Below are 12,649 nucleotides of genomic sequence, written 5' to 3' on the forward strand. Positions count from 1 at the left end.
GGCTGCTGATCTGAAATACCTGACTCCAGTGAATCCTTGAGTGGGTGTTGAGGATGCCCCAAAGGAGAGGCTGCTGCCTGCCTACGGTGCCCACTCTAGCAGCCTGGGTGCTCTGCCCAAAGGTGGGTGTGGAGGTGCTTCCAAATACAGATTTGCTCTCAGGTGTGTCAGCCACATTGAAGTTAAAGGGTGTGTTCTGGCTGGGTTTACCCAGGGCATTCTGACTCAAGGTCCCCCCAAAGGGGTAGTGGTGCCTGTGGTCCCACTCTGTCCAGCTTCAAAACTGAATGCCCCAGAAGTAGAACTGGGGCCTGGGACAGCCACACAGAGCCTGAAGTCCCCACTGGCAGCTGGGATCGCAGATCCCCTAAACGTAAAAGCGGACAGAGTTGAGCTGCCAAACACTGAGCTATCAGTCCCACTGCTGGTGGTCTGGGTGGTAGCTCTGAAGCCAGAGGTGGTGGCTGCACTAAAAGAGAAAATGGCCATGGAGCCACCAAAGCCTGGCTGTGTGCTGGCAGGAGTGCTGAAGGCTGAGGCTGTGGTTTTCAAGGCAAAAGCTGACTGCGCTGAGCTGCCAAAGGCCGACTGAGATGGCGCTGGTGCCCGCGCTGGGTCTGCAGATGGGACAGGGGCCACAGAATTCCCAAAAGTGAAAGAGCTGCCAAATTGTGGGGTGAGGGCTGGCTTGGTGGACCCCTGCTGCTGCCCATCAGCAGCCTCAAATGTGGGCTGGAGGGTGGCTGCTGGATATGCTGGGAGGGGGGCTTTGGCTCCAGCCAAAGGGAAAGTTGAAGGCGGGGTGGTCTTGTTACTGAAGTCAGTGTGGGCTGGCTGGTAGTGGCAGGAGCTGAGGTTGTGAGGGAGCTGCCAAAGCCATAGAAGCCAGCAATGCTGCTGGTGGTGATGGCTGTCTGAACAGTACCAGGCAGGGATTGGCCAAAGGTAGTGACTGCTGTGGTTGTCGGCATGGCATGGGGCTTGCCAAACTGGAATACAGAGTCCACAGCTGTGGCAAAGCTGCGGCGGAGGCTGGGGGCCCCCCAAAGGGGAAGAGCCAAGAGGTGGGAGTCGTGCTACTGGTCATCCTGCTCTTGTGCTGGCGACATTGCTGATCCCAAAGCAAAAAGCAGGTTTGGAAGCAGAGTCTGTAGATGCACTGGTGGTTGGTGGTGGAAGCCGAAGTGGCAGTGGCCAGACCATCAAAGAGAGGGGCAGCTAGCACTGCAGTTGCAGCAGTTGTTGGCTTGAAGGAAAAGGGAGCTGGCAAGGTCACCAAAGATGGGCTTAAAAGTTGGGGTGGCACCATGCATAAAACTCAAAGTGGATCAAGATCCTAGGAATTAAACCAGAGACCCCGAGTCTAATAGAAGAAAACGTTGGCCCAAATCTCCATCATACTGAATTAGGCCCAGACTTCCTTAGTTAGACTCCTGTAGTGCAAACATTAAAATCAGGAATTAATAGATGGGATGGATTCAAACTTCTTCTCAGCAAAAGAAACCATCAGTGAGGTGAATAGAGAGCCTACATTTGGGGAACAAATTTTTACCACTTGCACATCAGATAGAGCACTAATCTCTAGGGTATAAAAAGAACTCAAAAAGTTAAACACCAGAAAAACAAATAACCCAATCAATAAATGGGCCAAGGATCTGAATAGACATTTTTCAGAAGGTGATATACAATCAATCAACAAATATATGAAAAAAAATGTTCAACATCTCTAGCAATTAGAGAAATGCAAATCAAAACTATTCCAAGATTTCATCTCACTCCTGTCAGAATGTAGCTATTAAGAATACAAACAATAATAAGTGTTGGCAAGAATGAGGGGAAAAGGCACATTCATACATGCTGGTGGGACTGCAAAATGGGGCAGCCAATATGGAAAGCAGTATGGAGATTCCTTGAAAAACTGGGAACAGAACCACCTTTTGACCCAGCTATCCCACACCTCAGTGTATACCCAAAGGACTTAAAAACAGCATACTACAGGGATACAGCGACATCAATGTTTATTGCACCACAATTTACAATAGTTAAACTGTGGAACCAACCTAGATGCCCTCAGTACATGAATGGATAAATAAAATGTGGTATACATACACAATGGAATATTACTCAGCAATAAAAGAGAATAAAATCATGGCATTTGCAGGTAAATGGATGGGGTTGGAGAATATAATGCTAAGTGAAGTTAGCCAATACCAAAAACCAAATGCCGAATGTTTTCTTTGATATAAGGAAGTTGATTCATAGTGTGGTTGAGAGGGAGAGCATGGGAGGAGTAGATGAACTCTAGATAGGGCAAAGGGGTGGGAGGGGGCATGGGGGTAGGAAAGAAGGTGGAATGAGATGGACATCATTACCCTAAGTACATGTATGAAGACACGAATGGTATGAATATATACTTTGAATACAACCAGGGATATGAAAAATCGGGCTCTATATGTGTAATATGAATTGTAATGCATTCTGCTGTCATATATAACAAATTAGAATAAAAATAAAATAAAATAAAAAAAAGTTGGGGTGGCAGTGCTGGTCATCATGGGGATGGTGGAGCTGGAAGAAGCCGTGGCTGTGATGGAGAGGCTGCACTGAGAGGGTCCTTCTATCTCGCTTTTAGGCGGCATCATAAAAATGGGCTTGAACATGGGAGAAGCAGAAGACATATCGGGGGCAGCTGGGGAGGAAGGGTCAGAGGGCATGCTTTTTGACTGCCAAATAGCAGACCTTGCTTGGGGGTAGGGGAGGAGGCAGGTGGGCTTGGGGATTTGGCAGATGTGTGGGACTGAAGGTCTGGAGGCGACTTGGTGTCAGCTACTGGTGCTGTGGAGGAAGTAGGGACCAGCTCCAAGAAAGTGGCTGTGGATTTTGAGACTGAAGAGGTGACTGGCAGGGGCCCTGGTGGTGAAGAGCCAAAAGAGGCCAGAAGGCTGGGTGTCCTCAGAAGTGAAGGGGCCACAGTAGTTGCCACTCCAGCAGATTCATGGAGGGACAGAACCAGGAGACTCTGTGTCATTGCTACTTGTAATAATAAACATTTTGGGGGGAAATACGTTGAAACTATGTGAATATCCCACTATTGTCAAACTTCCGCTTTATTCATTAATTAAATCTTCATGGACCCATGGCTTCCTTCCCGCTTATTTGGTGGGCTATCATGCATTGTTATAATTTTTTCTTGAGATGGCTTTAATCATTGTGATGGGTTGTCTTGTTTGTCAACTCAATTGGATTGAGAAATACCTAGAGACTCAGTAAACACACTTCAGAGTGTGTCTGTGAGGGTTTCCATAGACGACTGGCCTGGAGGTCATGAACTGAATTGCCCCGAGTGTGGATGGTGCCATCCAATAGGCTGGAGGTCCGGGTGGAACCAAAAGAAAAAAGGGGATTCCTACACCCACAAGCTCAAGTCTTCTTGAGTTGGTGCATTTTTTTTTTTTTTTTTTTTTTTTTACTGCTGCCATTGTTGGGGACAGCAGACTCCAAATTCTTTAGTCTTTGAACTTGAACTCCATCAGCGACTTTGCAAGTGGCTTTTAGGCCTTTTAGCCTTGGACTAGGGTGGCATCTTGTTCTGAGGTTTCTTGGACTGAGCAGCTATTGATTTCCCAGGGTCTCCAGCCTCTGATTGTGTAAACCAGTCTGATAAATCTCTTTCTCTCTCTTTGTGTACACACACACACACACACACACAGAGAGAGAGAGAGAGAGAGAGAGAGAGAGAGAGAGAGAGAGAGAGAGAGAGAGGTGCCCTTTTGTCCAGTTTCCCCTTAGAGAATCCTGATTAATACAACTGTCCCATACTTTGACTAGTGGATGATCTCTTTTGGATTGAATTCTGTGTCCTTTTGACACATCCTCATCACTCCTGACGTACTACTTTTTTTTTTTTTTTTGACATAAGGTATGCCAGGCTTCTCTTATTTTTTTCTGTTGGAATTAGCCATTTCTCCAAGACATCATATGTATGCACAATCACATGCATGCACGCATACCTGTCTTTACTTCTGTATCTTGTTTTGTCTATGGAAAACCTCAAGTTCACATCCATAGCTCTGTTTCTGGGCTGATACCAACATCACAGGGTTCATATATGTAACTTCTTTCTCTGACAGTTTAACATATTGTCTATTTGATCCATTTGCCTATATGTAATGGATCTTGCTTCTCCACTGCCATAGCCTTCTCAGTATGGGAATCTTGTTCTGTCTCTGACCACCTTTCACATGGGCCTCCACATGTGGATGTCCTCCTCACCCAGTTTTGGCTCTGACACTATGAGTTGGGCTGTCCCCATGTGTGAACATGCCTTCCTCTGCTCAGACACCCCACTCTGGGCTCTGACGCTTCCTTAAAGCTGCCCCCAGGTATGGATTCCTTCTCATCACACCTGAGATGGAACACCCAATAGTTCCCTTCCCTGCCCATTGCTGGTGTGAAAGTCCACCTGCATCTGCTGTACCTAATGACTTTAGGGCTGAATTCTTCAGAAGAGAAGAGAAGAGACCAGAATGAAAAGAACAGAGGTAAGGAGAACTTCCTCCTTAACTTTAACCCAGATAAATTTGTTCAACCCAATTATTTTAAGAGCTTATAATTTTCTGTTTACATGGTTCATTCATATCTTTGGATTCACAATGAGAAAGAGATGTGTTTTCAAACCAATCAGGAGATATATCTGATTCTTCTTTGCCATAGTTTTCAGAAAAATGTTTACCATGTAAGTCTTATTTCTGTTTCAAGCAACCCTGGCCAACCCATCTTGGCTGAGAACAGTGGGAGACTCAGGTAAAAATTCCAGGGATGATAGCAGGAGGGAGGCTCTGGCTTTGGCTTAGACCTCCTCGTCGGGAGGATCTGGAACCTGAGTTGCCACTCTTCCTTCTACTCAAGGGATCATGGTTTACACTTAAGAGCCTGTCTACGTGGTTGCTGTGATGGAGGGTGGGGTGAGGAAGGGGACAGTGTTCTATGCTCATTGGCCCTCAGGGCTGGACTGCAGAACACCAGGGGCAGCCTCTCTGTCACAACCACATTATCACTCCCTCCTTTCCCTAGCATTCTTGATCTTTTTCTATTTCAGAAAGACCATACCCACCTGAAGCCTATTCCCCAGGAATTTGGGGCTCACTTGGACCTCTCTTTCTACTTGGGATGTTTAATCTATGTCCTAAGAAAAGTATCAGTTTAAATGCCATTATCAATTTTTCTTCCAGAGACCCATCATGTCCAAAGTTCTTCTGGAGGCTTGTCCTAGTAAACTAGAGGATCCAGCTGTTTTCTGTATTTGTCCCTATACTTAAGAATGAACAGTTGTGACTTCATCTATGACTATTAGTTTCTTTCCTTTAAGGCTAGAGTTAATTAAAAGTAGGAGTCCTAACCAGATTTTGGACTTCACCTCTAACCCCCATCTTCAGTAAGGCTATATAATTTAGTCCATCAACCTGGACTTTTGTTATATAGTGATTTCTCATGTAGTTAGTTGTCCAATTGCTTATTCCATGTCTGTACTTCCTACTATACCAGGAATACACTGGTATAGTAGGAAGTACAGAATTGTATAAATTTTCTCAGGCTAATTTACCACTTGTAATCTCAGAGCTTAATAGAGTGCTTTGAATTCTGTCAGAGCTTAAACAAGTATTTTTTGTATTAGGAGTGGAGCCCAGTGGTGCTTGCCTAGACTGCATGAGGCCCCGGGTTTGACCCCAGCACAAAAAAACAAAACAAGACAGGAAAAGAAAAAATTTTGTTGAATGAATTTGTGAATGCCAATTATGACCTTAGCAGCCTCATATTATTCAATCCTTATAACAACTGGGAGATAGATTCTGGGAAATCAAGGAAGTTGTATAAGAAAGAAACATAAGTTTTAAAGGTTAAAGCTTAAATTCACTTAGAGAAAAAAAATATAACTTATAGTGGTTAAAAGCACAGATTCTGAAGTTAGGCTGCCAAGATTTGGTGGTTTTTAGGTTGTATTGGGAGCTGAAGGAGTTTATGCATACAAAGTTCTCAGAACAGAGCCTGGCACACAGTTAGCTCCAGTGAACATTAGAGGTTAATATCACTTGTGCCTTTCAGCCTGTGTCCTTTTCACACTCTCATGCTGCTTCCTTTTATTAATCAACTGACCCCCCTAATGGAGTCCATGTTAGCTAAAATACTAATCAAAATTAATATATGGAATCAATCAGTTTTGTATTATAACAAGGTACCCGAGGCAGCTAACTTATAAAGAGAAAATGTTTATCTAGTTCACAGTTTTGTAGATTCAAAGTCTGAGATCAGGAAGCCCCAGGGGTTTGGCCTCTGGTGAGGGTATCCCATCATGGCAGGATCACATATGGGAGTTACATAGTTACATCTCCAATTAGAACAGAGAGAGGTAGGCAGGGCACCCTAGGCTTTTATAACAACACTTGAGACAACTATCAGTGAGTCCCAAGAGTACTACCTTCCAAGGGCATGCCCCTAAGAACCTGAGGACTAGTCCCCACATCCCAATTCCCACAGTTCACTCCAGAGGCCAAGCTTTAACCACATGCACCTTTGGGGGATATTCAATATCTAAATCATAGCATATACCACTTTTGAACTATGATAAACAAAAATTAAAGTCTAGAGGGCCAGTCAGAGGATAGAAGTCTTGGTCTCTAACCCACTATGTGGGTGAAAGCCAACCACTCACCAGGAATATTTTTTTTTCCTGTCATATTCTTTTTTTTTCTTTTTTTTATTGTTGGTTGTTCACAACATTACAAAGCTCTTGACATATCATATTTCATACATTAGATTGAAGTGGGTTATGAACTCCCAATTTTTACCCCAAATGCAGATTGCACAATCACGTCGGTTACACATCCACAATTTTACATAATACCCTATTAGTAACTGTTGTATTCTGCTACCAGGAATATTTGTTATAAGTCCTACCTGCAGCTAAAAGACAGATTAAGACCTTTGGAGTAGAAGACTTATTACCTCAAAGAACTTCATGGCTAGTATGCATGACATTATCATTATAGGAAAAAATCTATTTTCATAAGAATAAAATTATACAATAATAACAATAAGCACCAGTGGCATTGGGATGATTCCGTGGGACACTGTAAAAAACACTATTACAGCCTTTTCCTCACCAGTGTGACTTGTTTAGAAATCAACTTGAGGTATTTCCTGTAGAAGGCAGCTACAACCACCTCTTCCCACCCTGGCTTAGGCCAGAACCAGGTGCCTCATCCTGTGTTCCCACAACACCCTTTGCACCTGTGTATCCCACAGAATGCTGACATATTGCCTGCTTTCCCACCTAGGCTATTCACTTTGTTTGTTTGTTTGTTTGTTTGTTTGTGGGCTTGGGACCAAACCCAGGGCCTTGTGCATTCTGGGCAAGCCCTCTACCACTGAACTATGGCCCTATCCCTCCTTATTTATTTTTACTTCTATTTTTTTGACACAGGGTCTTGTTGAATTGTCTGGGCTGGCCTCAAACTTGGGATTCTCCTATCTTAGTTTCCCAAACAAACTAAGCGGCTACAGCTAATCTTTGATTGATTGATTGATTGTAGTACCATGGATTGAAGCCAGGTCCTTGAACATGTTGAGCAAGCACTCTCCACTGAGATACATACCCAGCACTTTTTATTTTTTGAGACAGAGTCTCACTAAATTGCCCAAGCCAGCCTCCAATTTCCATCCTCCTGCCTCAGCCTCCTGGGCTGCTGAGATTATAGGGGTGTGCTATAGACTATAGACCATGCCTAGACTATTCACTTATTAATCTAGGTACTCATTCATCTTCCAACTTGGCACATGGCAGGAACTTGATGATTATCAGTTACATGATTAAATCAATGAGCAACAACTTAATTCTGCAGCCACCTTGAAACACGTTTTGACCATACAGATGTTCAGGGCACCTCTCAACTCTTTCAGGGAAGAGTGAACTCAGAACCTTTCTTTTCAGGGAGGGAAAGCAAATTTTTGAATCTCACTTTTGGTTCCCTTAAAGGGCTCTGTTGTTCACTCCATATGCCTCTGGACTAAATTACCACATTTTTTCTGGTGGTTCAACATGTTCTTGGCTACAGAAGGCTGAAATCCTGCTACAAATTGAGCCTTGTAGGAACTTAAAAGGAGATGTTGTCTCATGGGAAACCTGTCCTGCGGCATGCCTTAAGTGAGCCTCAGGCATTTGAAGACATCAGACCCAGACACCAAAATAAAATTAACAAGGAGGTCCCAGGAGGGGGACAGGGCACCTCCCATCCCAATGCGTAGTCAATTGAGCCCAATGACGGTCCTAATGAGCTGTTTTACAGGATTCTGGCTAACTTACACTGCACTCCTAATTTTCTCTCAAGGTATCATTAAAATCAAATGATTCTCTTATTTTGAGTATCCATTTACACTGTAATTATGTTGGTCTTTTGTAGTGACTTTTGTGGTTAAATTGGGCAATTCTCCTCCTGCCTGTGTAGATAATGTAATGACTTTTTAATCATTTGTTTTCTACCGGCCAAATTGTTTCCATGATCCCATTAGAAATTCTTCTGTAGTGATTCCAGTGGATTTATTGAACTACTGGTGACAGCCACACTGATGAACTGCAGGCTGCCTGCTGCTAAACTCAGCCAATGAATATCAAATACCTTCCATTTTCCCCGGAACCCAGAAAGAAGCTAATGATTTTGATGGATGGACACGTTTCCTGACGCTTGCCATAGAAGTTATAAAGAATACCATGTGGTCACGGTAGCTTTTTAAAGAATCGTACTTATTATTTTGTTCTGATTATAGAAACGATACATTATGATTATTGTGGAAAATTCATACACCTATAGTTTAACAATTTACTTAAAAATCCCTGTTTTAGTTAACTTTTTCGTTGCTGTGACCAAAAGACCTGACAAGAACAATTTAGAGGAGGAAAATTTTATTTTGGCTTATGGTTTCAGAGGTCTCAGTCCATATGCAGTTGAGTCCATAATTCTTGACTCAAGATGAGGCAGAACATCATGGTGGAGGGATGTGGCCGAGGAAAGAGGCTCAGGACTTGGCATCAGGAGGCAGAGAGAGCTCTGCTCACCTGACACAAAATATAAACTCCAAGTTTTGTCCCCAGTAGACTACTTCCTCCTGCCACACCATATCAGCCAACAGTTACTGCCCAGTTAATCCATATCAGTGATTAGATTAAGATTCTCATAACTCAATCATTTCACCTCTGTACATTCTTGAATTGTCTCACATATCAACTTTTGGGGGTACGTCACTATCTAAACCATAGTAGCCATTTTGTATTTGATGGTATTTTCTTATAGTTTTTATCTATTTCTCTTTCTATTGTCTATCTTTTTTCTACCTCAACCTAGCTAGCTATCCAATATTGAGGCTACTAATTACACTTAATTTTTTAGCCAGAATTTTTTTCCACTTAATTTGTATGATGAACACTAAATAATTTTGAAGGTATAACTTTTAATGATTATATACTAATCCATTATATTTATTTGTTCTCTAAATATTTCCGGAGCTCCTACTGTTTAGCCATTTCCTTGTTATTTGAACATTTAGATTCCTTAAAAATATGTCACATTGTGTCTTGCTCCTGTAAATGCTTTCCATTTTGCTAGGAGTAAATCCTAAGTCCTGACAATGGCCTTGGAGGCTGGTTCCCAGCCTTCTCAGGCATCATCTCCCATTCCTTACCTTCTCAGGCATCATGTCCCACCCCTGCACCTCCTCTTTGATCGTCTCAGGCCATTCAGGCCACACTGATCTCTCTATTCTTTCTCTAATCATCAGTTGGACTTGTTCTCCAGGGCCTTTGTACCAGCTGTTCTGCCTGCCTGGATTTCCCAAGCATCCACTTTCCAGATATTCTATCTCCTTCAAACCTTGGTTCAAGTGTCACCTCCATAGTGAGGCAGGCTGCTCCTCCCCTTCTTGCCTCCTGCCACTCCTGATCTCTTTCATCTCCCATAAGTATCATTTGTTTGTGGTGGAAACACTTAAAATTTATTCTTTCAGCAATTTTCAAGTATAAAATATATTATTATTAACTGCAGTCACCGTGTTGTACAGTAAACACCTTGAACTTATTTTTCCTAACAGAAGTTTTCTTGCTCTGGTTTTACTTTTTTCTTACATCATCTATTACTTTCTCCTTTTTCATGTCCTATTTAATTTATTGTTGTTTGTTGTTTTGGTACCAGGGATTGAACCCAGGGGCACATCCCCAGCCCTTTTTATATTTAATTTAGGCATAGGATCTCCCTCAGATGCTTAGGGCCTTGCTAAGTTGCTGAGGTCAGGGTCAAACTTGCAATCCTCCTGCTTCAGCCTCCTGAGTCGCTGGGATTACAGGTGGGCATGACTGCACCTGTAAATGGCCTCCTATTTACTTTTAACCAAGTTTATTGTATATTTTCTGTCCTTCTTCCCCCACAATAATGTGAATTTCATGAAGGAAGAGACTTTGGCCAGTTTTGTTCATCAATGTATTACAGTGCCCAAAACACTACCTGAAAAAAATAGGTACTCAATAAATACTTGTTAAATAAATGGATAAATGTTTTGCATTTTTGTTTTTTACAAATAATGCTGCATTGAATCTTTGACTAAAGTGCTCATGATTTTTTTAGTATATATTCTTCTTTTTTATTTTTTAGATATACATGACAGTAGAATGTTTTTTGACATACATATATGAATATGACTTATTCTAATAAGATTGAATGCTCTTTTAAATGATTGCTGACTATCTTTCCACTTCTTTTTCTCATATTTAAAGCATAATAACCACATTACACAATCGTTTGTTGGGTACCACTTTCTGTGTGCCAGCACAGAAACAATACACTATTTAGAGACACATTAAACCACTCCATTCTTGTGGGAGTTCATCATGTGGATTCACTGTTAGGATACATTCTTAAAAGTGGAGTTACTGAGTCAAAGGAACAAATTTTAAGGCTTCATTTTATATACATTGTTAAACCGTTTTTTAAAATAGCTATTTCAATTTATGCTTTTAGTAGCAGAGTATAGCTGTTCAGAGTATAGCTGAATAGTGTATTAATACATACATTTAAAAGTATCTCTGCCAATTTGATTAATGAAAATTTTATTTAAAGATTTACACTACAGGGCAGCACCACATACAAATAAAGATGTTGTGTCCGCCGAAAACTAAAGAAAAATAAATATATTTTTAAAAAAAGATTTACACTACAAATTTTTAGAATTATTTGATTACTAGTAAATTTGAAGATTTTTAAATTGACTTGTTAGTCATTGGTATCTTTCTTTTTGGGTATTACATTTTGTAAATTTTAGGATTTATATATATATATAGTAGATAGACACAATATCTTTATTTTGTTTATTTAGCTCTATGTGGTTCTGGGGATTAACCAGGGTCCCTCACATGCAAGGCAAGCGCTCTACTACTAAGCTACAACCGCAGTCCCTATTTTTATTTTTTATTAGGAATTATTTATGCATACAAGGGAATGTATTTACAGAAGTAAACCCTCATGAACCCACCACCTAGTTTAAGAAATGAGACATCACTGATTGTTTTAAAACCCTGATAAATACCTTCCAATTTCATTCTTCAGCATCTTTGCACTACTTTTTCAAATGTGCCCCTAATAGTGTGTTGTTTAGTTTTGCTTACTTTGAAAATGGATTCAAACTGCTTGGAGTCTTCTGGGGTTGAACACTGAATTTCTAAAATTCGTCAGTGCTTGTTTCCTACAGCTGTAGTTCATTTGTTTTTACTGCTGTATAGTATTCTTTTATATGCATATGCCACCATTTTTTAATCCAGTGTCCTATGGGCAGATAGATGCTGTTATAAAAAACAGTGCTACAAACATTTTGCTCATGATTCCTGGGACATGCAAAATTTCTCTGGGGTGTATACTTAAGGGTGGAATTGCTGGGTCATAAAGGATGTTTGACTTTTCAAGTTAATATGAAGCTCCTCTCCACACTGGTCTTATCAATTGACATCTCCACTGGCAGTAGATGGGTGTTCTTATTGCTTCACATTTTTCTGAAGTTTGTACTGTGTTGGAGTGTCTGAAAAATGGTATCTCAATATGGGTCAAATTTGCATTTACTTATTACTGATTAACTAATAAGATTGAAAGCTCTTTCAAATGATTGTTGACTATCTTTCTAGTTCTTTTTTTTCATATTTAAAGAATAATAACTATCATTACCACAATCATCTGTTGGGTACCACTTTCTATGTGCCAGTCCCTGCACATTGCATGTGATTCCCATCATCAACTTTATGAAGTAGTTGCTATCAGATCTGGGGGCCCTAGAGAGATGATTATTAGAGTACCTGTTACAACCTGTATTTCCCCAAATGATGGGCTACACGCCTTTCTAACACATGACTGGAGACCCAACACTAACCAGTGAGACTGCAATTGGACAATAGGCACTAAGACTGTCCTAATGCCTTTCAGAGATATTTTAACAGTCACTAATACTTATGTGAAAGAAAACTTTCTGGAGTTTGCTTCTGGGGCCACTTCTTTGTTCCCTTAGCAGAAAGGACAAGGACAGTGGCATTTTTATTTGTGTCTAGAATGATATAAAAAAATCA

At 41.2% G+C, this 12,649-nt stretch overlaps 1 pseudogene across 1 annotated transcript; it reads right to left on the minus strand.

Moving 5' to 3' along the window:
* Positions 1-225: 225 nt before the first annotated feature.
* LOC308658280 (putative nuclear envelope pore membrane protein POM 121B) lies at positions 226-3,028 on the minus strand (annotated as a pseudogene). Its single transcript has 2 exons — positions 2,740-3,028; positions 226-1,263 (listed from the first exon to the last, which is right to left on the minus strand). The product of its transcript is annotated as a putative nuclear envelope pore membrane protein POM 121B (transcript).
* Positions 3,029-12,649: the final 9,621 nt, after the last annotated feature.

Source organism: Spermophilus citellus (genome assembly GCF_964194105.1).
Source record: "Spermophilus citellus genome assembly, chromosome: 10".
Classification (NCBI taxonomy): Eukaryota; Metazoa; Chordata; class Mammalia; order Rodentia; family Sciuridae; genus Spermophilus; species Spermophilus citellus.